This window comes from Bos mutus, chromosome 6 (assembly GCF_027580195.1).
Source record: "Bos mutus isolate GX-2022 chromosome 6, NWIPB_WYAK_1.1, whole genome shotgun sequence".
Classification (NCBI taxonomy): Eukaryota; Metazoa; Chordata; class Mammalia; order Artiodactyla; family Bovidae; genus Bos; species Bos mutus.
The window spans coordinates 44,341,419-44,368,274 of record NC_091622.1 but is presented as its reverse complement, the minus strand read 5'-3'; the positions used below and the strand labels follow the sequence as shown (position 1 = coordinate 44,368,274).

The 26,856-nt window shown below is 41.8% G+C and overlaps 1 protein-coding gene across 7 annotated transcripts in view; it reads right to left on the bottom strand.

The window, feature by feature from the left end:
- The window catches only part of SOD3 (superoxide dismutase 3), a 71,408-nt gene that overhangs the window by 1,957 nt on the left and 42,595 nt on the right, over window positions 1–26,856 (bottom strand). For 4 of the 7 annotated variants that reach the window (XM_070372213.1, XM_070372214.1, XM_014478628.2 and 1 more), the window contains 3 exons: window positions 18,217–18,294; window positions 3,142–3,241; window positions 382–517 (listed from right to left, as the gene is read on the bottom strand). The gene's annotated coding sequence lies outside the window, so the exon portion shown is untranslated. Of the gene's footprint in view, window positions 1–381; window positions 518–3,110; window positions 3,242–18,216; window positions 18,295–26,856 lie in introns of those variants that run through there. The other 3 variants (XM_070372215.1, XM_070372218.1, XM_070372217.1) reach the window with 3 other exon arrangements.

Genomic DNA, 26,856 nt, shown 5'->3' with positions numbered 1-26,856 from the left:
AGCGTTCACAGACTGTGAAGGGACACAGTTTGTATGGGGCATGGGGGAAATTTAGTGTGGTTGGGATGCAGCCTGTGCCACCAGGGGGGAGTCGAGGCTGAAGAGGGAGCTTTGGGCCAAGGAGGGAGGGGCTGGGTTTGCTCTGCTAAAGTGCGTGGTTATTAACCAGGAGGCTAGTGCTGGTAGAAGTTTTTAAGCAGAAAAGTGAGTTTTGAGATAGTTTTTAGTCTGGCAGGAGAAAGGATGTGGGCTAGACTTCGGGAATGGAGAGGACAGAGGAGAAGGGATGGGAAGACCTCAGGGAGAAATGGAGACAGGCAGAGGGTGATGAATTAGGGGGCAGCAGCAGCAATCCAAACCAAAAATGATGAAGGCTGTTACCAAAGTGGAGGCAACACGGTTTCAGGAGTGCTTCAAACGGTTTCACGGTTTGGGTACCACTGGCAGTGGAGAAGAGGAGCTGGGGATGACTGAGTTCCCAGCAGGGGAGACTGGATGATGGATGGTGTACCAGGCCCTGAGAAGACAGGAGAGAGGGCAAGTTTCGCCCAAGCTTGCTAAGGGTAAGATCCCAGGTGGGATGTTGGGCAGACGGTTGTAAATGGGAGTTCTGGCCCTTGGAAGAGGCAGTGTCAGTGGAAGGGGTTCTCAGTGTTTGTTGGCTACACATCAGATTCTGAATCTTAAAATTCAGATACCCAGGCTACACCCTAAGAGAGTCTGATTCAGTGGGCATGAGTTGTTTAATTTTGTTTTATTTTATTTATAGCTCTGGTACCCAACCAGGAATTTTAAAGCAAGACACATATACTAACTGCAGTATTGTGGGGGAAATTTCTGACTCTGCCTTAGCTATAAGACAAGGCTGTAAGACCACCAAGGATCACTAGGAAGGTTAAATGAGATACGAGATGACAGGCCATTTTCACATTTTTAAGCCTGCCCACAGGGATCAATGCTGCCTCTAAAGAGCTGGTTTGAGCGTCAACTGCATTGTCAAAGGCCTTCTCCAACCTCAAAGCAGATGCCATTTTAAAGTTAAAATCTGGGATTGAGTGTTTATTCCTTCCATAATCATTACAGAAAGACAATCTAGTATGGTGATTAAAATCATGGATTCCAGAACTCCCTGGATCTGAAGCCTGACACTGCCACTTTACTTACTCCCTTAGAGTTAGCATACTTGTTATTTTTGTTACAGAGTACCAGAGAAAGTGCTGGACTGCAGAGTCTAGTTGGGCTCACCCTCCTCTCTGAGCCTTCTGTTTTCTTATATGCAAATAGAGATAATCATACTTACCTTAGAGACTTGCTGTAATGCTTGAAAGACACAATTAGAATCACTAACATTTACTGAACACACATACAGGCACTATTAAAAACACTTTGCAAATGTTAATTCATGTAGCCTCCCAAGAACCCTCTGGGGTGGTTGTACTGTTACCCCCATTCTAGAGCACAGAGAAACTGAGGCACAAAAAGGTGAATGTTGTACAGACAACTAAGTCATGTCCAACTCTTTGTGACCCCATAAACTGTAGCACACCAGGCTCCTTGGTCCTCCACTATCTCCCAGAGTTACACATTCAATAATAGCTGAGGCAGAATGTGAAGGGGTGTGGTCTGCCCCAAGCCCAGGGTTTAGGCACCACACTGTATAGCTCTCATCAGAGGCAATTAACCCAGAGCCTGGTACATAAAACATTCCCAGTAAGCGGCAGCTCTTTGCTATCAGAGAAAAACTGCTGATAAGGATTTCAGGACTATCCACTGAAAGGTGCTATTGAAGCTGTGGGAGGAGGAGGTGGCCAGGAAAGGCTCCAAGAAGGAGTGACAGGTAGGAGGAGAGGTCCAGAAAGTGACATCAAGGGAAGCACTTCTGACATGGCCTGGTTACTATGATAAAGCCCCAGGGATCCGGGGCGGGAATAGAGGACTATCCCTGAGGCCACATCTTGGCCTCAAGCTCTCCATCACTACCGACCACCCCTGTCCTTTTGAGCTGGTCCTACCCCTCAGGAGGGCTCTGCCAACTGAAAGGTTTTTCACTGAAAGCATACAGCAAAAACAGGTTGTTTTGGACATGTCCACAAAGCTTTCTTTTCCAAAAATGCTTGGGTCATAATTAACACTTGAAGGAGATGTTTTTGTCTTAAAAAGAGAGAGAGAATGTGTGTGCGTGTGTGTGTGTGTGTGTGCGTGCGTGTCACTTAGTCGTGTCCGACTCTTTGCAAGTCCATGGGCTATAGGCCACCAGGCTCCCCTGTCCATGGAACTCTCCTGGGAAGAATACTGGAGTGGGTTGCCTTTCCCTTCTCCAGGGCATCTTCCCTACCCAGGGATCGAACCTGAGTCTCCTGCATTGCAGGTGGATTCTTTACTTTCTGAGCCACCAGGGAAGCCCTCTTAAATAAAAGAGACTTCTTCTTAAACCCCAGGTAAAACTCCTTGGGTCTTAAGCTTTTCACTTCGAGCCCTCCAGTTCAGCTCGCAGAAGGCTCACCCTTCTCAGTCTCTCAGTTTGAGCTGTAAATGACCAAGTGGTTTCAGAAGGGCTTGCTTGTTCCGGAGGGGAGAACAAAGTTATCAGGGAACAGAGCAAGCTACCAAGCTGGTGCCTCCTTCCTGGGTTTGGGTTTGAGAAAACTGTTTACTCCCCACCCCCTCAAAGACTCCAGGGTGTTCTAATGCCTGGGTGCCCTATGAGATGGGGTCCCGGCTGTGAGTCTGAGCCTGCGGGGTCCTCCCTTTGTGCCTCTCCTAAGCAGATGGCTTTTCCTCGCCACCCACACCAGGCAACATCCAGAAACATCTACCTTCCTCACTCCACATCTCTCTTTTCTCTAACCCAGAGGATGCTGAGGTCCTCTTGAAGAGCATTAACGGATCCCCAAACAGTCACTTCCTGCCTCCGCCCATTGCCTTCCTCAGCCCTCTCACCACCGCCCTCCTCCTCCCCTTCAGAGCAGCTGGACTCTGTCAAGAAGTGCGTTTTCTCCCATGAAAATGTTCAAATCCTTTTCCTATAAGAGGCTGGATGCCCTGCCCCAGTTTCAGACTCAGTAAGCATACTCTGAGAAGAGTGAAATGAACCTCGACTTCACACCCACCTTTCCAGCTCTTCAAAGAGCGCTATCTCACCTGGGACCCGAGGAGCAGCACCTCACCAGCTGGTCACAGGAATGCGGGCAACTCCCGGGCTGTTTGTGACTGAGCAGGGCAGCCTCTGGGGGAGTGGTCACTGAGAGGAAAGAAGGTCATTGGGCTGGTTTAGGCAGGGAAGCTGGCCAGGCAGTCCTTGTTGTGGAATTGCCTCACCTCCCCCAGCTCTGTCCCCTCCCCGCAGTCCCTCCCCAGCCCCGCGTTCCCTGGCCAAGTATTCCTTTTCGTGACTTCACTGAGTTGTGCAGACGTAGCAAGTGACCTTCAGGGCACAGCAGGGGAATAAAAAGTAGACAGAAAATAGCTTGTTTGGAGAGGTGTACAATGGTCTCTTTCTTGAGACGCCCTTTGCTGTCCCCTGATTTCCTCAGCTCTTGATTTACTTTTGCTGGATGTCTAAGATGGAAATGGACATCCTGCAAAAATGCATAATGTTTTCTCCAGGACCGTGCTTCCACACCTGTGAGAGATGAGACGCAGGCGGGGTAGCAGTTACCCACTCAGGATGCAGAGTCCAAGCCGTGCACTTCCTAAGGATGTGCCTGTGCCTCCGTTTCATCATCTGTAACATGGGGAGGTGAGGCTAACCCAGTGCCCTGCCCATAGTCCCACTCATCCTGTTCTCGCTTCCTTATTAAAGTTATGGAGGAGTCCTTTAAAAGAATGAGTAGTGTGGAGGAACCACTTTCACTTCCCCAGTGCCCTTTTTCTCCTTCTTTTGCCATGATCTTTCCTCAATCACAGCAGTTCTTTCCAGAAATAGAAGCTCCCTGCCCCCCACCCCAGAAAAGCCCACATTGGAAAAGGCAGCTTGCCTGCCTGCCTGTCTGCCCTCCAGCCTGCTTTCAATAAATGCTTAGTGGGTGCTCACTCTGTTGTGTACTGGTACCCAAAGCTGTGTGAGTCCCTGCCTTTTGGGGTTCATACTCCAGGGAGGGAACAGCAGTGTCAACAGATCCATCCAGTACAGAGTGGGGACTGCAACTGGGGAAGCAAAGCCAGGGCCCCTAGAGACCCAGACCCTTGTCCTGACCTCAGGAAAGCTTGTTCACAATCTAGACTTCTGGGCCCCATCCCAGGCTAAGTTAATCCTTTGCCAGCAGGGCTTCCTGGAATCATCTTTTTAAAAACTAGCTATTCTAGAGTATGGGCTTCTCAGGTGGCTCAGTGGTAAAGAATTCACCTGCCAAGCATTAGACACAGATTTGATCCCTGGGTCAGGAAGATCCCCTGGAGGAGGAAATGGCAGCCCACTCCAGTATTCTTGCCTAGGAAATCCCGTGGACAGAGGAACCTGGCCCTCTACAGTCCATGGGGTTGCAAAAGAGTTGGACATGATGTAGCAACTGAAACAACAAGAATTCTGGGGTACAACCAGGTTTGGAAACCTCTGCTTGGCAGGCAGAACTCAAACTAAAGATCTTGTCCTGGAGCAGCCATTGCACAAGATAAGATGGAGACTTCTGGGCACTCAGAGCCTCCAGCCTCTACCCTGGCATCAGCCCACCTGGCACACTGAGAACTCGGGCATCATGGGCTCAGTCCCTCCCACTCTGCATTCTGTTGATGGGCGTAGGTGCCTTTGACTAATGACTTTTCTGAGTTCCAGATGCTGCCCTCCACTCTACCTCACCCTGAAACATTCTGGTTTCCCGTTCTGAATTGTCCATCCAACTGAAAAAAAAAAAAATGAAATCTGTATTTTCATTGTTATTGAAGTAAGAATTGTATCAGTTCATAACTACTGTATGAAGTAGCACTTTCTTTTATTTAAGCAGTTAGTTTTATTTAAGGGCCAAGAAAGATTTCCTCTGCTATGATATTCTAGGATTGGTATTAAAATCCATTTTCACTTTCCTTTTTATGGCATTCTAGGAGAAATTTGCTTTTTCTCCTACCCAACCTCGTGAACATCCATGCACCACTCCTTTGGCAATAGCCCCCCAATTTCCTTCTTGGAAACCACTGCATTTTCAGTCCATGCAAGTAGTATTGATTCACGCTTTGCTCCAGAGGTGGGTTCCTGACCAGTCATAATATTGCATTAGTTCCAGAATAATACATTCAGAGCCAGTAAGATGCAGTGACATTTTTGCTGGGACTGTTATGAAGGATGCATCTTCTCTTTCCCAATGGACTTGAAACTGGAGGAGAAAGGGTAAAGTTATTGTACCCCCTTGCTCCACTCAGGGAAAACCCATCTGAGGATGGGGCCAGTGGAGGGAAGTAGAATAAAAGTAGAGTGATATTTGGACCCAGTTGCAGTGTTTAAGCCCCTGGATCCAGCTGTACCTGAAACTGTTTTCATTATGTGAGTCAAATACATTCTTTTTTTTGTTTGTTTTTTAATGGACAAATGATTTATTGGTAGTTTTTGTACCTTTTTAGTAATATACACATTTTATAATACATATATTTAAACATAGCCTAATAAACAATACATTCTATTTTTCTATTCCTACAACATGTATTAAAACCAGAAACTCTTAACAGCATTTGTCTTTGGGGTGCAGAACTGAGAATGAGGAAGGAGAGGAAGAAGCATCCTAATCACCATTTGGAGTTTTTTTCCTAAAATTATTTATGAGAAAGCATTACTTCATTAAAAAATTATTTATAATTTATTGTTTTTAATAGACTAGTATGTTTTACCAGTCTATTACAAAATACCTTCTCTTTCTGCTCAAGTTGTTTGGGCTGCATTTTCTGTACTTGAGACCAAACACTTTACAAAACACTTTCTCACATACTGTTTTATTTAATGCTTGCATTAATTTTGTGGGATAGGTGTTAATTTGCCCAGTTTGTAGATAAGGAAATGAGATTCAGAAGGAATATTCTTTCTGAATAATAGGTCAATTATACTTCAGTTTTTTTAAAGAAAAGAACAGGCTGAAAGTTTCAGTGTTATAACATGGCAAAGGCAAAATTTAAACTCAAGAGTCTCTGATTGCTGATCCTGGTCCCTTAATCATTATGTTTTATTACCTCCAAAAGTCTGAAGGGGAGATGAAAGAAAAGTTCGAAACAAATGACTCTGTACCTCCCAGTTATCCCTGTAGTCAATGAGTGCCGTGCAAACAAGACACCTAACCCTCAACCTCTGTCCTTTCTCCTTGTGCTAATGTATAATACAATGGAAAATCAAGCAAGCATTGTCAATCAGCCATTATTAGGAGATGCATTCCAGTGGACTTCCATCTGAATAGAAGAGAGCTTTGCTAGAGAACTTCGGACTTCTTTTATGCAGGAATATCAGTTGTACATAACTTCCTTCTCGTTGTGTTTAGAAAACTGATAGAATTAAATTCTACCAGGAAATAAAGTGGTTACCGTGAGGAGAAAGTTTCTGAATACAACAGTTAGGATTTCAGATTGCCTCCATAAAAGGCCAGAGTCTGTGTGGTAAAAGTTTACCCAACCAGAGGACTTCAGATACACCTGAGACCGCTTCAAGTGTGTCTTGCCCACCTGGGTTCTCCCAGAAGCCCCTGGGAAGTAAGAGTGGAACCAGGGACCTGTGTAGTTTAACCTTGCTTCCTGTCATTTTGTCCAAACCCAACAGGATAATATGGGGAAAAGGAGATGCTTGTTGGCAAAGTGGTCAGGGAGATTAAAAACATCACTCTTATTAATAGTCATAAACCAATACTATCTCAGATGTATTTCGTGCCTCTTCTCTGCCAGGCACGAGTTAAGTGACTCGCATGGACCTTTTCTTTGTAATAGCCCTGCTCTTCAGTGAAGAGACACTGCATCCCGTGTCCATGCTATGTTCTGGGAAATTTCCTTTTCACTGTGAATGTGTAACCCTTCCGTTGAAATGTACGTGAATCAGAAGGGAATGGAAACCAGTCAGAACCAGGAACTTCTCAACAAGTTACACTTGGCTGGCCATGTGAAGAGAAGACCAACTGTAGCACACGAAAAGCAATGTCTTTCTGGTCAGAAGGTGAGTATGTGCAAAGCATTTTCTCAGGAAAACATCAAAGTAAAATCCCTCCAAGCTAAGTCCTTCACGGGGTCTGACCTTGCCTCTAGTTCCAGTTCCTGCCCATACCTGTGAGAGAACACTTAGCTCATTCCTGTTTTGCCACATAAAAACAAAATAGCAGTATGAATATTTAAAAGCATATCCAATGAAGCATTCATCTCCTCAAAATAATTGCACAGTACACTCCACTTGAGAAAAGAGAAGTATTTTTCAGCTTATTTTCCAGTTGTATTTATTTTAAAATATTTGTTGAACCGTTGGCCATATTGACCCCTCCCTCTGCTTGCTGCCTCCCACTATAGAAGCTGGAAAACCAGGCACTTACTTTCCCAGAATCCCTTGCAGCTGGTGGTGGTCATGAGACCCAGTTATAGCCAATTGGACATAATCTGATGTGGCTTTGGGAAAAGTTCTCACTTTCATTATTAAAAAGACAGAAATGATTGGTGCTGCCTCTTTATCCTTCCTATTGTCTTAAACATGGGTTTGATGCCTGGTAATGTGGCAGCTCCTTTGGGGCTATAAGTTGGTGAGAATGAGAACAAAAGCCAACGTGCACAGGATGAAGGAGAAAAAAATGGAAAGAACCTAGGTCCTCAAAAGCTTCATTAAAAACTAAATTAAATTAAAAGCTAAAGAGGGAAAAGTGTCTCACTGAACACCTTAACTAACACTAGCGCAGTTGTAGTTTTCTGATAATAGGAGGAAATTACCTCCATGTTTTCCACTGTCAGTGGGTTTCTATTATTAATACTTACAGCCAAATTCATGCCTGACTGATAAAATTACGTACCAGACTCTGCTCTGGGCATCATGACTGTGAAAATGTATGAATCATAACCTTAGTTCAGGCGGCTCATAATCTATTTGAACAGACCTACATGTGAAGGACCACAGATTCTCCCCAGTGTTATTTTCATAATTTACAAATAACAAAACTGAGACCCACAGTGGTTAATTGCCTTGTTCAGTGTCACATCTAATAGGTGCAGAGGAAGGACTTGAGCCCAGATTGCTGAGCCTTCAGATTGGTGCCTGTCTATCTCACTGGTTCTGATGCTTCATAGACTATCTCGTTCCCTTTCCCCTTCTGACCGCCCCCTGCAATACACACACACCCTGCAACCTCACCAGGAAGAAGAAAACCTCTCCCCATTCAGATGGCCACCCTGGCCCAATTCCTTTTGTCCACACCTTCAGAATGACCAAATGAACTACAACAAGAAAAAGATGGACAGGAAACCCCCAGGGAGCTTGTGCAAAATGTACAAACACTGCAACATGTAGAGATTGGCATCTAGGGACGGAAGTGACATAACATTCTCTCCTCCTAGGGTTATAGAAAATCAAAGCTGGAAGAAACTGTACGGAAGAGGTCCTCTGACTCAGCCTCTATTTTAGAAAAGGATTTAGGCAGTCTAAATGCTGACGGAATTCAGAAAAGCCTCAGATTTGAAGCCTAGGGAGGAAAATAGAGAAGCAGCCATGTGTCTCACTTAGAAAATGAATCCAGTAGGGTTCTGGCCCTTCTTTAGTGATGGTCTCAAATGGAGTGAGTAGTGACTCTCATCGCAGCCTCCAAACCACCATCACCTACCAGTATCACCCAGAGGTGAATCCAGAAGGGCAGCAGTATCTGAAAGATTAGATAGTCCTGCATTATGGCCCTAGTAGTGTATTTTGAATTTCATTTCACAGAATTTTGGAGCAATTTTACAAAGCAAGCAACCTCCTCGCAGTTCTTCTGAGCCCAGACACAGCTGTTCAGGATCCATCTTGCCTTTCCTGGAGAGAATGGAAGTAGGTTTGAGGTCTTGGGACATCCTCCTTATGGCAGGGACATAATAGGAGCTATTGGCAGACCCAGATGGGGACCAGGACATGGAACTTTCTCCAGCTTTTGTCCATCTTAGCATAAGAAGCTTTTCACATTGGTCTTTCTCCACAAAATTTTTACATCAGAAACTAGGGGGTATCTCTTATTGGCTGCTGCATGCTAAATAATGTCTGATTCTTTGCAACCCTATGAATTGTAGGCCACCAGGCTCCCCATCCATGGGATTCTCCAGGCAAGAATACTAGAGTGGGATGCCATTTCCTTCTCAGGGGATCTTCCTGACCCAGGGATCTGATCCCCATCTCCTGTGTCTCCTGCATTGCAGGTAGATTCTTTAGATTTTTTGCCACTGAGCCACCGGGTTAATTTCCCTTAAAACCCAAGGCAGAAGAGTTGGGATCTAACTGTTGGTTCAACTACTTTATTTGACTTATGGAAATGTGTTTTGATCATCAGAGCATTTTCCTGGTTGGGCGTTATTGATCAGAATAAAGTTATCTTCTCATTTGGGAACATGTATTTATTACATACACACTAACATAGACTTGAAATTGCTTTTAAAATACATTACAAGGAGCGAACAGGCATTTGTAAAAGAAAATGCCTATGCCTAGGATGAAACAATCCTCTCTTTTGAGGATGGTTTAGTTAGAAGCATTCTAACTTTCAAAGTCGTATCAACTCAAACAGAACTCAAGTGTTTATTACAATAGGAACTGAAAACTCAGACACCTATGGGGGCCAGACAGGTCACATCATGACGAAAGTGGGCCAGCTATGTGTTGTCTCCTTTTTGTCATTAAACACATAGCCTTTCTATATGTGTTGTGTCTTCATATTCTAGTGGAGGTATTTACCTGAAGAAAAATTTCTTTTCTGTGAGAAAAAGAGCAACAGCCCATTGAAAAATGGCAACTCAGCCCCAGTGCCTGGAAAACAATAGAGAAGAGTGGAGATTGGAGAGAAATTCTGAATAGATATGGGGCAGCAGCTGCACAACCAGATGTTGCCAAATGGGAATGCTGCCTGTTATTGCCATACCTTCTGTTTTCAAGAGAGACCAGAGACTGACATCTCTACATGATAGTTCTCATTTTTCAAATGATGGTTCAATAGTGTTATTTGCTGTCTGTAAAGGCTACATATCAAATATACAGATAAATTGACAGTAAAAGGATGAAAAAAGATTTACCATGCAAACAGCCTAAGACAAGCACGATTATACTAATATCAGACAAAGTAGATGTCGAGATAAAGACGATTGGTGTAGATCATTGCAATTGGGCATTTCACGATGATGAAAGCACATTTATCAGGAAGACAGTAATCCTTAAATGTTTACCCAATAACAAACCATTAGAATACGTTGACAAAAATTTGGCTAAAGAGATAAATAAATAAGTGCATAATCATAATTGGACATTTTTTAACACATTCTCTTTTTAGTTGATAGAAGTGAAGTGAATTGAAGTCGCTCAGTCATGTCTGTCTCTTTGCAACCCCATGGACAGTAGCCTACCGGGCTCCTTCATCCACAGGATTTTCCAGGCAAGAATACTGGAGTGGGCTGCCATTTCCTTCTCCAGAGGATCTTCCCAACCCAGGGATCAAACCCGGGTCTCCTGCATTGCAGACAGACGTTTTACTGTCTGAGCCACCAGGGAAGCCCATGAAGTTGCTCAGTCATGTCCGACTGTTTGTGACCCCATGGACTGTAGCCTACCAGGCTCCTCTGTCCATGGGATTTTCCAGGCAAGAGTACTGGAGTGAGTTGCCATTTCCTCCTCCAGGGGATCTTCCTGACCCAGGGATCGAACCTGGATCTCCTGCGTTTCAGGCAGGCTCTTTACCCTTTGAGCCACCAGGACATTTTTTAACATATTCTCTTTTTAGTTGATAGAAGAAATAGACAAAAAACACTTGGCATATAGATTATCTTGACAACACTTATCAACCAACATGACTAAAATTATTTTCCCAACAATTGCAGAATAAATGTTCTTTTCAAGTTTACATGAAATATTCACCAAGGTAGACTATATCCTAGTCTATCCTGATTTCACTATATTTAAAAAAGTTAAAGCTTTATAGATTATGTTAATATGTTATCTGATTGCAATGAAAGAAAAATAGATATCAATAACAATGAAATATCTAGAAAATTCCCAAATATATGAAAATTAAATAAGGCACACTAAATAATCCATGAGTCAAAGAAGAAACCCTAAGGGAAATTAGAACATATTTCTAAGTGAATCATAATGAAAACAACACATCAAAATTTGTGGAATGTAGCCAAAGCAGTTATTACAGGAAAATATATAACTTTAAATGCCTGTGTTAGAAAAATAGGGAGGTTTAAGTGTTAATAAGCTAGGAAAATCACAACAATGTAAGCAGAAGGAAAGAAATAATAAAAAACATAAATCAATGAAATTGAGAACAGATAAACTTTAGAGAAAGTTTAAAAAGCCAAAAGAAGGTACTTTGGAAAGATTAATAAAATTGATAAAGTTCTAGTAAAACTAATTAAAAAAGAGAGAGTAATCCAAATTACCAGTGTAAGAAATAGAAGAGGGCATAAACACATCATATCCTATGGCTATCAAAAAGATAATTAAATATTCTGAGTAAATTTGTTTATAAATTCAAGAATTGAGATAAATTGGAAAAATTCTTAAAAAATTCAACTTACCAAAATTGATACAAGAAAAATAATTTAAATGGCCCTGTACATTAAAAATATATTTTTTTGTAGCTCAAAAATCTTTTCCTCAGAGAAAAGCATAGGCCCACATGGGTTCATCGGTGAATTCTACCAAACAGTTATCAAATATTTAAGAAAGAAGTAATATCACATTTACACAAACTCTTTCAGAAAATAGAGGAGAAAATTCTTCTCAATTTATTTTACAACACTAGCATAAACCTGAAACCAAAATCCCTACAGACTAATGTCCTTCATTAACACAGAAAAAGATTCCTCAACAAAATATTAGCAAAACAAATCCAGAAAATATATAATAGGGAAAGTATATCATGACCAAGTAGAATTTATCTCAGAAATACAAGATTGGTTTAACACTTGAAAATTTGCCTATGCAATTCACCACATTAACAGAATAAAGGAGAAAAATCACATGATTATCTCAATAAGAGAAGAAAAAGTATTTGACAAAAGCCAATCCCCATTCATGATAAAGACTCCTTGATTAGAAGGAAATAGAGGGGAACCTCCTTGATTTCATCAAAGACAGCTATGAAAAGCCTACAGATAACAGCATGGGTGATGGAGAAATTTTGACTGCTTTCCACCTAAGATTGGAACTGTTCTTCCTACCTACTGTACTGGAAGTCCCTGCCAGTGCAGTAAGACAAGAAAAAAAAGGATGGATATTGAGGAGGAAGAAAGGAAACCTGATACGAACATTGTGGTTGTCTACAGAGAAAATTCCAAGGACTATTTTAAAAACTACTATAAATAGTAAAAGAATTTAACAAGGTTAAAAGGACCATATGTCATGATCAAGTGGGATTTATCCCAGGAATGCAAGGATTGTTCAATATAGACAAATCAACCAACGTGATACACAATATTAACAAATAATTAAAGAATGAAAACCATATGATTATCTTGATAGATGCGTGAAAGCTCTTGACAAAATCCAGCATGAATGGGCCTAGAGACTGTCATACAGAGTGAAGTAAGTCAGAAAGAGAAAAACAAATACTGTGTATTAACACACAGGGAACAGGGAACTCTATTCAATGCTCTGTGGTGACCCAAATGGGAAGGAAATCCACAAAAGAGGGGATATATGTAGAGCTGATTAGCTTTGCTGTACAGCAGAAACTAACACAACATTGAAAGCAATTATCCTCCAATAAAAATTAATTAAAAGAATTTAGCAAGGTCACATAATACAAAGCCAGTAAATAAAAATCAATTGGATTTTTGTATACTGGCAAAAAACAACTGAGAATGAAATAAATACTATTTATAAGAACATCAAAGAGAATAAAATATTCAGTAATAAATATAGAAAAAGATTTTAATACTTCAACCCTTAAAATGTACAAAATGTACAAAAATACAAAATGTTTCTGAGAGATATTAAAGTAGATCTAAATATAGTTATTTCATATTCATGGATTATAAAATAAGTATTGTTAAGATGTCAGTTATCTCAGATTCAATGCAGTTCAAGTCATAAGCCCAGCAGACTTTTATAGAAATTGAAGAGATGATTCTATAATGTATGTAAAAAAGCAAAGGATCTAGAATAGCTAAAATAATTTTTCAGGAAAAAAGTTAGAGGGCTGATACTACCTGACTTCAAGACCCATTAGAAAACTCTATCAATTAAGTGTAGGAGATAAATTTTTATGACCTTCAAGTAGGTAGAGTTTGCTTAGTAGAACAAAAAAAGCATAAATTATAAAATAAAATGGACAAATTGCATTTCGTCTCAATTAAAAATTTTTTTGTTCTTCAAAAGTCACTTTTATAAAACTGAAAAGGGAAACCACAGACCAGGATATATTACTAATACACTTGTCTGTCAAAGGACTTGTATCCAGAATGTATAGACAATGTCTACAATGAAATAATAAGAAAGATAACCCAATTTTTAAAATGGGATCAAATAATTTAGTCAATGCTTCAGTACAAATGACCAATAAGCATCTTCATTGATCATCAAGAAAATGCAAAACAAAACCACAATTGAATATCACTGTACATCAATATGCTTGCTAAAAAGAAAAACACGGATGATGTAAATGTTGGTGAGAATGTGGAATAGCTAGAACTCCTACATTATTGGTGAGTGTATAAAATGGTGAACCACTTTGGAAAAGTTTTCAGAAGTTTCTCACAAGGTTAAACACACACTTAGCATGGGGTGGCAGAGGATGAGATGGTTAGATGGCATCAGCAACTCAATGCACATGAGTTTGAGCAAACTCCAGGAGATGGTGAAAGACAGGGAAGGCTGCCGTGCTGCAGTCTATGGGGTCACAGAGTCGGAAATGACTTAGCGACTCAACACCACCAAATAACATGTGATCCAATCATTTCATTCCTAGATATTTACTCAAGACACATGAGAATGAATATCCACACAAAGACTTATGCAAGAATATGCATAAGAGCTTTATACATAAGTGTTCCACTGGGAACATTACAAATGTCCATCAGCAGGTCAATAGATCATCTGTGTTATATTTCCATAATTGGACACTATTCAGAAATAAGAAGGAATAAACTGCTAGTACATACAGCAACGTAGAGTGATGTCAACAGTGTAACCCTGAGTGAAAGAAGCCAGACACAAAATAGTACGTATTGTGTGATTCTATTCAAATGAAGTTCTAGAACAGGTTCACTAATCTATTGTCATAGGAATTAGAACAAGGGCTTCCTACGATGGGGGTTAAGTGGCGCTGAATATGGATGTGTATCAGAATTAGCTGCAAAGAGACATGAGAAATCTTTCTGGAGTGATGAAAGTGGGGTAATGGAGATGTTCTATATTGAATATGAGATGCTTAAATGAGGGTTTGTCAAAGATCATACATTTTATTGCTTGTAAATTGTACTTCAGTAAATTTGAAAAGCAAAGACATGTGTAAACATTAGCAGAATAATCAAGTTGGCAGCTGTTGGGCTGAACCTCACTGGTGTGAAAATAACCTCAAGTTCAAATTCTTTCCAGACAAAGTCATCTAAATGGAATTTTGGATTTTATGTTTTTGGTCCTTAAAGTTCAGTCTCACAGTTTGAGATCAAGCCTGTAATGAGTAACCATTCTAGATAAGAAAGAGGAGGTGTTTCTATCCATTGCTGAATGGTTGTCTTATTGAGGAGCTAATCAATTCTGAAGCCTTCTGCCAAGTCTCTGATGGAGACCTCAGGAGCGGTGAGTGCTGCGCCTGGCTTGGGTTAGCTGAACTGGGCACCACTTCACAGACCTTATCCACTCCAAGCTCAAGGTCCTCACGAATGAAAACAGGACAGTAATTGTGTAAGGATGAAATGAGATACGTGTATAAAAGTAACCAGCAAAATGCTTGGCACATAGTAACCACCACACTCTATCATTCTATTACTTCTAGTTGTTGGTTGTTTTTTTTTTTTTTTTTTTTGAGAATTGCTCATTTTTATAAATTGAGCTAGAGAATGCACAGAGTTGTCAGGATGGGTATGGGAAGACGTGTAAATATAAAATAAATGTCTTTATCTCACCATAGGTAACTGATCCTCCTTTTTAGGAGTCAAGATACTGGTATCTGTTGCTATATTAGCTACATCTCCTTCAAGCCAACTTCAGCAAACAGGAGTTTATGGGTTCACAGAACCGAACAATCCAGTGTCTTATATTCCAGTAACCCTGCAACCCCTAATAAGTCCAATAGGAGTTCCAGGTTAAGGCTAGGGGGCTTGTTTGGGTCCCACATATGAACCAGCTGCAGCGTGGATAAGAATGAATACACTACTGTGATAGGCACACCAATAGCCAGGAGCCAGGGTCAGCCCAACCAACCCACAAAGGAAGACAGAGAAAGACATAATTCCCCAAAGGAAAACATGGGTGCCTCGCTGTCAAAATTGTATATATCTCGTAAGTGGTTCCTGGCCCTAGGAATTGTTCTCCACAACAGATGCCACAGTGAGTACTGCGGTAGATTACCCACAAGAAGATTAGTGTTCTGGGGAGAAAGGAACTCCTGGGAAGCTGTCTGCACATCACAGGGCCCTGCACTCAGTTTTCACACATATTCCCAGTGAGGCGCCACTTCTTAAAATTCCTAAGAACATTAGCTCCACGATGAAAAAAAAAAAAAAAACAGACTGTTTCTAATAAGCATCCATGACTTTGTCCTGTTATTAAATAGATTTTGGAATCTCTTCTTTCCCTGTAAACAGAGTTTGGATTTATTAGGTACCACCAGTGAAGGTAGCTTAGTTTGGAGGAAGAGAAGGAAGGAATTGTTTATTTTTTCAAATATTCCAATTTTATAAGAGGGCTATTTTGTCTCTTGGGATACTTTACTTCCTGTTATGAGACCAGTCAAATGGGATGAATGAATCAGACCATTCAGTTGGAGGCCGTAAATTTTAGCTGAATGGACAAGAAAACAAGTCCTCTGTTTTTCAAGTGGCAGCAGAACATGTTCAGATCAATGCTGGCTCTAGGCTGCTGGAATTGCTGTCATTCATCCTTTGGGGCTTTCCACATTTTACAGAGAACTTCAATGGCCTGTGTGTCACGGATACGACTGTCAACCCCTGCTTTTCCTTGCTGATAGGCATACATTTTGTTCAAGTATCCAACTCTACCCAAGAAGATTCAGATCACCAAGAAAATTTCCTGATTAATCTACTTCAGCCAGCACATGGGGCTCCCCAAGGACGGTCAAGCAAAGGGATGGAATAATTTGGATCCCAGAGCTGCAACGGTTCTGCACCTGAGTCTTTTTTATCTCTGGACTTCCCACTCTGTGATTTATTATATATGTTAGTACGAGTCAGGGGTTTCTTTATTTGTAGCCTATACTAATATGATGTACCATCCCCAGTAAGGAATTCACCTTTATTCAGGCAATGCTCAGTTAAGAATGCTTTTCCCCCTTACCTACCTGGGCACTAGAACCTAGGCTGCAGTTTTCAATAGAAAGAACCCAGAAGTAACTGCCAGGGGTGCTTTTGGCTACAAATATGATAGAAGGTTACTTAAACACTTGGATGTTTGTCTCATGGAACAAAACGTTCACTGTGGCTCATGGCTCAGGAAATTCACGTCTTTCCTTTTCCTCATCAGCAGTGTGTAGACTCCTGACCTCATGCTTGCTGCCTCCGTCCTGCAAGTTGGCTTTGAAACCTCCAGATGTCCATCTCATTCAGAAGGAGGGGGCAGTGGAAGCTCCTTGTCTTCCTGATGCCTTCAATTTATGTCTCATGGTGAGGAATGTATCACAGGGCATCTCTAGATTCATGGGACTCTAACAGAGCAAGTGTGCTTAGCCTAAAATACTTCTACCCTAGCAAAATTAAATTTGCCTTATTAAGAAGGAAGAGAATGTTTATTAGGGAGGCGGCTTGCAATGACTGCAACACTAGTTCAGATATTTATCTTTAGTTCTTTAAGGAACTAAAGAAGCTCTTTAATTTGAGATTTTACAAAGACAGCAAGAAGATTAGATGAGAAGAACCAAGCTCATCCTGTGGCATTAACTACTTAAAATTAACTTAAGCATGAATAAAGAGGACCCAGGCTAGAAATAACCACAAAGTCTTGTCTATTTCTTATCTAAAGGGAGTGATGTAAACCTTAACCAGATGTAGCTAAAAGAAATATTGCACCCAGATCTTCCTTATCATCCTTGTACTGCACCATTCACAGAGCTTCTCTGGGTCTCACAATGTTAAATGCTTGTTTCCCTTGAGCAGAGCTGCCAATGATCCATCTATCTATCCATCCCCTGTCTCTCTATCCTTCCATCATCCGTCCATTTACTTATTCAATATAAGCTTTCTAAAGTACAGAGTCTTGTCAACAATACTTCTAAAACTTTACCTTTCCTAGTGATGAGGCTACTGCACAGGTCTGTGTAAATGTTCCTTCAATATGCTCACAAAATTCCTTGTTTTGCTATCAGACCTGTATGGCTGCTTGCTGCCTCCCTGCCTGTCTCTGGAGCAAGCTCCAATCTTCATTAGTGGGTAGGAGCAGTTTTGTTGTATGCCCTGACTTTTGACAGGAAGAGACGATTTTTCAAGTTGAGAATTACTTGAAAAATCCCCTTGGAGACCTAACACTGACTCTTAAACTTAGGGAGATGTCCAGGGCAGCAAAATTAAGCAATGACTCTCACCCTTCTCCCCAATCAGCACTATTACCCCTTAAGCTCAGGGTTTTGCTGTTTAATCCCACAGGGGTTGTGGTGTTCCTATTTTTACCCAGAGAGAAAACAAGAGCAAGAAAAGTTAAGGAACAACTTAGTATTTCTCTCTTAGGTAAGACAAAGAAATCTGCTGTCTCATCTCCAAAAATCGCAGTGAATATTATTTTGCCAAGAAATGGAGGGAGACCTGCTTTCATGAGCACATGTGAATACACGTAGGTGATTTTCCCAAACATGTTAGAAGATACCTTGGAAATGCCCAGAGAGATGGTGAACAGGGGCATTGTCAGGGGAGGAGGGGCAGAGTGGGAATTACCTGGTTGTCCAGTGGTTAAGACTCCATGTTTTCACTGCCAAGGGCTCGGGTTCAATCCCTGGTCGGGAAGCCAAGATCCTACAAGACGGGAAGTGCCCAAGAAAAAAACAGAATCTTAAAAAGTGGGGTAGAGGGAGCAGTTTTCTCAGAGCTACTGGAATGCTGCCTCCTGGGCTCAGAGTCCTTAACATTCCCACCAAATAAAATAACTGTACTTTCAGATTTTTTAAAAGGGGAGGGCAGAGAGGAGGTCTTTGGGTTATTTACTGTCCTACAGCATGCACCCCAACAACCATTTTTTTTCATGTTTCATGGGTTGTTTAGATAATGGGTTAGCTGGGGATTGGCTGCTGGCAGCTCCTTTACTGGTCTCTATTGGGTTCTTTCTTGCACTTTCTGTCAGTGGGCAACTGGGTTGCCACTGGGCTGGATATCTGAGTCTCAGGTGTTCCTCTGTGTGATCATTCTTCATGTGATGACTCATCCTCCAAGCCCTGTCCATGTGGCCTTGTTTTATGGTAAGGGTACTCAGGCTTCCCAGGTGACTTGGTGGTAAAAAATCTGCCTGCCAATGCAGGAGACTCGGGTTCGAACCCTGGGTCAGGAAGATTCCCTGGAGAAGGAAATGGCAACCCCCTCCAGTATTCTTGCCTGGAAAATCCCATGGACAGAGGAGCCTCACAGGCCGCAGGCCAAGGGGTCACAAAGAGTCGGACACAACTTAGTGACTAAACAACAACTCAGACATTATACTTGAGAGCTCAGGGCATGGCAAAAGGTTCAGGCCTTCTGAATGCCTGGGCTCAGATTCCTACAACATCTTTCCTCCAAATTCCATTGGTCAAAGCAGTTATGGGCCAAACTAGATTCAGTTCAGTTCAGTTCAGTTCAGTCGCTCAGTTGTGTCTGACTCTTTGTGACCCCATGAATCGCAGCACGCCAGGCCTCCCTGTCCATCACCATCTCTTGGAGTTCACTCAAACTCACGTCCATCGAGTTGGTGATGCCATCCAGCCATCTCATCCTCTGTCATCCCCTTCTCCGCCTGCCCCCAATCCCTCCCAGCATCAGAGTCTTTTCCAATGAGTCAACTCTTCGCATGAGGTGGCCAAAGTACTGGAGTTTCAGCTTTAGCATCATTTCTTCCAAAGAACACCCAGGGCTGATCTCCTTTAGAATGGACTGGTTGAATCTCCTTGCAGTCCAAGGGACTCTCAAGAGTCTTCTCCAACACCACAGCTCAAAGGCATCAATTTTTCGGCGCTCGGCTTTCTTCACAGTCCAACTCTCACATACATACATGACCACTGGAAAAACCATAGCCTCGACTAGACAGACCTTTGTTGGCAAAGTAATGTCTCTGCTTTTGAATATGCTATCTAGGTTGGTCATAACTTTTCTTCCAAGGAGTTAGGTGGAGGTAAATGTCTAATGTTTAGGAGTTTTAATGCTCAGACTGTCACTAGGAAAAGAAGGCATACTGAACAAAACTGATCAGTTTACAGCTTGACTTGTAGCCAGTACCAATGCCTCCTGGCAGATTCATTTAGGAGACAATCCTGACTTAGGGGACCTGCGTTGTGAAATAGGGTTATGTAAGATTTTGGAGTCAGGCTCAGAGTCAGAGAGGCTCTTAATAATACACTCATTTCCACTCTGTGATTCCACATGTCTTTAATAATCCTTTCCTCGGGATGAAGATAAGTCCTGCTTTAAAACATCTGAAGAAACTGCAGAGCAGTGGCCTCATTCTGCTACGGCCAAGGCTGCCTTCAAGACCACCTGTAAGAGCACCCTATTTAAGCAAAATGTGTTGATTATTTTTAGCATAACTTAAGCCCTAGGAGACTAATGAGGTGTTAACAGTGTGTGTTAATTATGTGATTTTTGTTGTCTTCATTAAAGTTACAATTCTCAATCCGATTTGCCACCTGAAATCCCAGAGGAGCCACATCGCTCTTCTGACCCTGAGCTTTTAGTTCCCTGCAGTTTGCACAATCACATAAACATATTTTGTTTTCCCTGTGGAGAATCAGATGAGCATGGCTCCCACACTCAGAAGACCTTGGCTACCCCCTTCTTAATTCTTACACATTTTTAATCTCCATTATGAGCAGTTGGATCTTACAGTAAGGTCAAGGTGCAGAATGCTAGCGACATTAGCTCATTGTTGACTGTTTAGAGCAGACTGTCCTTCAACTCAACAGAAAACTGCCAGAGAAGCTGAAAACCAGGAAGAAGGAGAAGCACAAAAATCAGCTCTCAGTGCTTTTTGCAGTGTTTTAATTAACTGAGGAATTGTGTTGCATGCACACGACTCTGATTATTTTTAAACTTTTGCAATATATGCTATACCTCTGTCCCAAGTGACAATACATCCCATCCAGAAAAAACCTTTTCTCAGGAAGAGATAATCACCTATCCCAGACTCATTTGAAGCAGCAATCAGCATCCCTTTCATGACTTTGTCTGCATCACTGATGTTCTAGAGGGACTTTATTTGGCAATGGTGAAGGGATCTATTGCAAGTCCAGGAGGTAATGGATTCAGGATTTCAGTTGAAAATGTCTTAATGATGGCCCCATCAGGATGAATGAAATTGTAATGAAAATAGCAGGTGAATCTGACTGGCAAATAGGACATTATGAGTCTTCTTAGAAATTAGAGTTGTCTAAAAATGGAATGGACCGTCACATGAGGTAGTGAGCTCCCCATAAAAAAATCAAGGATGTTGAAGTTAAGGTTCCATGTCAGAGAAAGGTTAGACTTGATACTCTTTGGGGTCTCTTCCAACTTTCATCTAGATTCCATGATTGTTCAACTGGAGAAATAGCTTTGACTTTGAAAATTTGCAAGTTTGGTTCCATGATGAAACATGATAGAGTAGAAAGCCAGGCACTCCTGGATTCCAACCTCTGCCCTCTTACTAAGGCTGTGTTATTATGAGCAAGTTACTCAAATTCTCTGTGGTGTCTAAAATGAGGGTTGAAATATATCACTTCTAAGGCTGTTTTAAGAGTCAGAAGCAATACATTTAAAATACAAGACCCAAGGTAAGCACTCAGTAAATCATAGTTCTGGTTGCTCTTAGGAGTTTGATTCTTTACTTTGCTCTTCATCCTCCACTTCAATGATACAGTCTTGATTTGTAAAAACAGAAGAAATGGAGGTCTCAGAAAGTTATTGGTAAAATATCAAGTTGTACAATTGAACAATGAAGGCAGAGCAAGTCTTCATGCTACATCAACAGGTAGAGAGGGGTCACATGCCTAACCCAAGGACATATGGCCATTCCCCAAGTCTGCCTCACCCACTCTACCACCAGGGCTCCCAAACATTCCCCTATGTCTTCTGTCCACAGGGCAGAGTCAATCCAGATGCGAGTTGCCCTCTGGAAAGATGTTCCCACTGATGGTGAATTTAGCTCAGCCAATGGAAGCCTCTAGAAAGCTAGCATCTGGAGAACTGAGCTAGAATCTGTGTTTGTAGACTCTAATTAATTGTGGTCTGCCACTAACTCATTGTTTACCTGTTTACCTACATATCTGGGGCTTTGTAGAGGGAACACATTCATCTGTTTAGATCTTTGTATCCCCTTTCTTCCACATGGTTCAAAATTTTAAAGTACAAAAATGGTATACACGACACAAATGAACATATCTACAAAATAGAAACAGACTCACAGACATAGAGAACAGGCATGTGGTTGCCAAGGGGAAGGTGGGAGTGGGGGGGAAGGCGGGAGTTGGGGGGAAGGACTGGGAGTTTGGGATTAGCAGATGCGACTATCATATATAGGATGGATAAACAACTACATGCTAATGTATAGTACAGGGAACTATATTCACTATACTATAATAAGCCATAATAGAAAAAAAATGTATAACTGAGTCACTTTGCTATACAGCAGAAATTAACATAATATTAAATAAATCAACTGTAGTTCAGTAAAATTATTTTTAAAAGGCATACAACAAAAAAGGCCTCCCTGGTGGCTCAGTGGTAAAGAATCTGCCTGCAATGCTGGAATCCCTGGGTCAAGAGGATCCCCTGGAGCAGGAAATGGCAACCCACTCCAGTATTCTTGCCTGGGAAATCCCATGGGCAGAGGGGCTTGGCAGGCTACAGTCCATGGGGTCGCAAAGAGTTGGACACGACTTAGCGTCTAAACCACCCACCAGCACATACAACGAAAAGGCACCCTGATGCTTTGTTGCCCAGGTACCCAGTCCTCCTTTCCAGAGACAACTAGTTTATACAATACAGTTTATATGTATAAAATCCCAGAGGCATTTTTTTAACTCGAGGTAAAATTCACATATGGCAATTTTAAAGTGTACAATTCAGTGGCATTTGGTGTATTTACAATGTTGTGCAGTCATCACGTCTCTAAAACTTTTTTAGCACCCCAGAAAAAGCAAAAGATAAAATTAACCGTTATGTTCAGTTCAGTTCAGTCGCTCAGTCGTGTCCGACTCTTTGCGACCCCATGAATCGCAGCACGCCAGGCCTCCCTGTCCATCACCAACTCCCGGAGTTCACTCAGACTTACCTCCATCGAGTCGGTGATGCCATCCAGCCATCTCATCCTCTGTCATCCCCCTCTCCTCCTGCCCTCAATCTTTCCCAGCATCGGGGTCTTTTCAAATGAGTCAGCTCTTCACATCAGGTGGCCAAAGTATTGGAGTTTCAGCTTCAGCATCATTCCTTCGAATGAACACCCAGGACTGATCTCCTTTAGGATAGTCTGGTTGGATCTCCTTGCAGTTATGTTATCACTACCCATTTCTCCCCCACTAGCCTCCCACCTTGGTAACCACTAATCTGCTTTCCAACTTCATGAATCTGCCTATTCTGGATACTTCCTATAAGAGGAATCATACAATACATGACCTTTCCTGTCTAGCTTCTTTCACTTATAATGTTTTCAGGGTTCATCCAAGTTGTAGAGTGTATCACTACTTCATTCTCTTTATGGCTGAATAACATTCTGTTGTATGTATATGCCACAATTTGTTTATTCATTTATCTGCTGATGAATGACATTTGAGTTGTTTTCACCTACTGATTGTTATGAATAATGCTGCTTTGGTCTTTTGTGTACAAGTTCCCATATGGATTTCTTTTGCATATATATCTAGGAGTAAAATTGCTGGGTCATACAGCAATAGAATAGAATTTAAATATTGAGAAATAGGAAGTTTTTAAACATGCAGTTTCCTCTATTTTCACATAGTTGCCTGCATACTACACGTATTATGTTGCACTTTGCTTTACTCACTTGACAATGGGCTCTATAGATCTTTTCAGTGGTATGCTGGTAAGTAGTTAACGACCAGCTTTTGTGAGATAGGGAGTGCCTTGATTGCTAGTATTTACAGATGTCTGTGGTGTAACTGCTACCATGGTCAATTTCAAGCTGTGTGAGGTCACTGAGTACAGAGTTAGGAAGAGAAGCTAATTATCTGCGCTCTGAATTGGTCCAAGCCACCTCCATCACACAGCTAGATCTTTCCATATCAGAGCATGAAGAGCTGCCTCATTCCCTTTCATGACGGTGTAGCAGGTCATTTTAGGATGTACTATAATTTTTTAACCAGTCCCTTGTGGTAGACACTCAGGTTGTTTCCAGCCTTTTACTTCCACAATCCAGACTTCAATGGATGACCTTGTGCACGTGTCATTTTGCTCACATGCAAATATAGCAGAGGACATGGTTCCATGACTTCATAAGAGGCACTAAGGGAAGAAATTCTCAAAAGACAATTTATTCCTTCACTGGACAGTTTTGGCTCTTAGGAAAAATTCTATGCAAAGAAATTGTCTGTTTTACCCCAGTTTCCTCATGAGTAAAACAGATGCAAAGTAACTAGCCACTTGCCAGTGTCAAAGAATTAACGTAAAACTTTAAAATGAAAAACATGTTTTTCTTCTGAAAGATCAAAATCTGTGTTAACACAAAATGACATGGTTTACACTTGGTGACCTCAAGCACTATCACAAGTAGGTGGGTGAGAAAAAGTCGATTCCTGGGACATTGTGCCCTGTTCTGGAATCCATAAGGGTGAGACTCCCAGCAGAGGGATCCAATGAAATGATTAGAAATAGGATAGTTGTAGAGTTTCAATGCAGTTCTTCTTTACATTATTTGACCAAGGAGCTGGAAGACAGTGTTTCTCAGCCATCTCATTGCACTTCAGCCTCATCTGGGAAGCTTTTAAAATCTTGATGTCCAAGCCACAGCCTGGATGGATTAAATCATACTCTGCAGTTAGAAACACAGGTACCCGTATTTTTTAAAGCTCCCCTTGGTGAGTCCACTGTTTAGCCAAGATTGGGAAGAGAATATGAGCAGGGAATCATATTAGAGAAATAGGGAAACACATTGGTATTAGTCTAGGGGAAAGCCAATGGGATATATATGTACAAATAAAGAGATTTATTCTAAGAAATTGGCTCATGTGGTTATGGAGATAGAAAATCCAAAATCTGCAGAATGGGCCTTCAGGCTGGAGACCAGAGAAGAGAATGCTTCAGTTCAAGTCTAGAGGCCACTTGTTGCTGAATTCTCTCTTGTTTGGGGAGGTGAATCTTCTGTTCTATTCATACCTTCAACTGATTGGATGAGGCGCACTCACAATATAAAGTGCTATCTGCTCTGTTCAAGGTCCACTGGTTTAAATGTTAATCTCATCCAAAAATCATTCAGAAGAATGTTTGAGCACATATCTGGGCACCATGGCCCAGCCATCACAATTAATTACACAAAATTAACCATCACAATTTAACAGTTGTTTGGAAATATTCAAAAATTTCATCATTAGGGTATAGGGATAGGAATTCAGGGTTATTTAAAGGTATATTTCCCTGACTTGATTACAAAGAGATGCCCTCTTAAATTCCTTAGCTTCATCCCTAGAGGAACCATTTACCTGTTACTTGTAAGCCCTATTCCCAGAACCCACAGATTTTATTAAAATTAAGAATTAGGAGAAGATAAGGTATTTTGTTCCATCATCTTGGAATTGGATGTTTTTATTAAAAGATTATCAACTTTTTGCCAGCAGGAGTGAGTATTGTAAATTGTGCACAGAGATTTACTAGAGTGAATGTAAAAAGGTTGATCTTAGGTCAGGAACATATTCCTTTAAGAAAATCTGATTCCTTCTGCTCTCTTGAAAGAACTCCAGCAGCAAAACCCAGAATTAAAAAGATCAGTGTTGAGAGTTCTGTTGGTCTCAGCAGGAAGGACTATGGGTTTTATTGGGAAAATCTAATTTTCCCTTCTCTTCTTGATAAAAGGGCTTCCGAGTCTTTCCATGTCACCAACAATAGAGTTTGCTTCCTTCCGGATGATTGGGAGTTTAGAATCCAGATTTTCTAAGCAGCTGATCATCAGGATGCCTGAATATCCCAAGGTGTTTGATTTCAAGTAGCCTTTGAATTGGGTTAGGAATCAAGGCTCTGTAGTGATCTTAGCCATGTGCTTCCATCTGCCTTTGCACCTCACGCTGTTGTTCACACTCCCATTTCAGAATCAGACAGTCAGCGCAGTGAGGAGATCCAGGCCATGAGGAAAATGCAGGGGATCTGAGGACCACACTGAGCCTCACAGTGGCCACATGCGATGCTCTGATTCCCAGAGGTCGTGGGTTCTACCCCAAGGCACGTTCAACCTGTGGAGCTAGCTGCCTGATAAAGCTGGGACTGCTGTGAGTCACCAGGAAACTGAGTCAGCCTCATTGATTTGGAGTAGGAGGGTGTGGGCTGAGCTTGTGGGGACCTTAAATGAGGATTTGTGGTCATGGAAATAGTTCCATTTTGCCAGCTACGAATCAGCCAGCATTCATTCAGTCCAGAAGCAGAAGAGCTGAAGTTAAAAATAAGTCAACCTTTTCATTTTAGGCAAGGCTGAGCACACCCTGAAATGGGAATTGGGTATCATGTGGACCTGCCTCGCTCTGGAGACTCAGGAGACAGAGGTAGGGGATGGAGGGGAAGGAGCACTAACCCAAGATCTCACCTCCCTCCATAGCTTCCCTGACTATGCTATATGGATAGGGGTGGATAGGGAAAGTATGTGGATCTATCTGTCTGGCAGGGAAGATGGCCTGAATTGAAGCAGAGTTGACCTCCTATCCTTTTCTCAGCTAAAGCTTGGGGGACCCAGAGCCTCAGTCTTCTCTCTGTACCTAGTCAGGAGATGGCATCACGGTAAGAGCACCTGTGCTGTGTGTAAGTTAGGTGTACATCGGTACTCAGCTACTCCCGTTGTTAAAACACTGGAATATTTTCATGCTCCTTGGTAAAGGTATATTGACCTAGCCCTCTGTTTGTCTCACTGCTACCAGCTACCCAGCACCTCCTCTGGGATTTCATGAATTGCCCCAGTACCCAGTAACTAAAGGGTTGATGTACTTCCCCAGTGGCTCAGCAGTAAAAGAATTTGCCTGCAATTCAGGGGATGTGCAGGAGACCTGGATTCGATCCCTGGATTGGGAAGATCCTCTGGATAAAAGAAATAGCAACCCACTCCAGTATTCTTGCCTGGGAAATCCCACGGACAGAGGAGCCTGCTATGCTACAGTCCATGGGGTCGCAAAGAATCAGACATAATTGAGTGACTAAACAGCAACCACA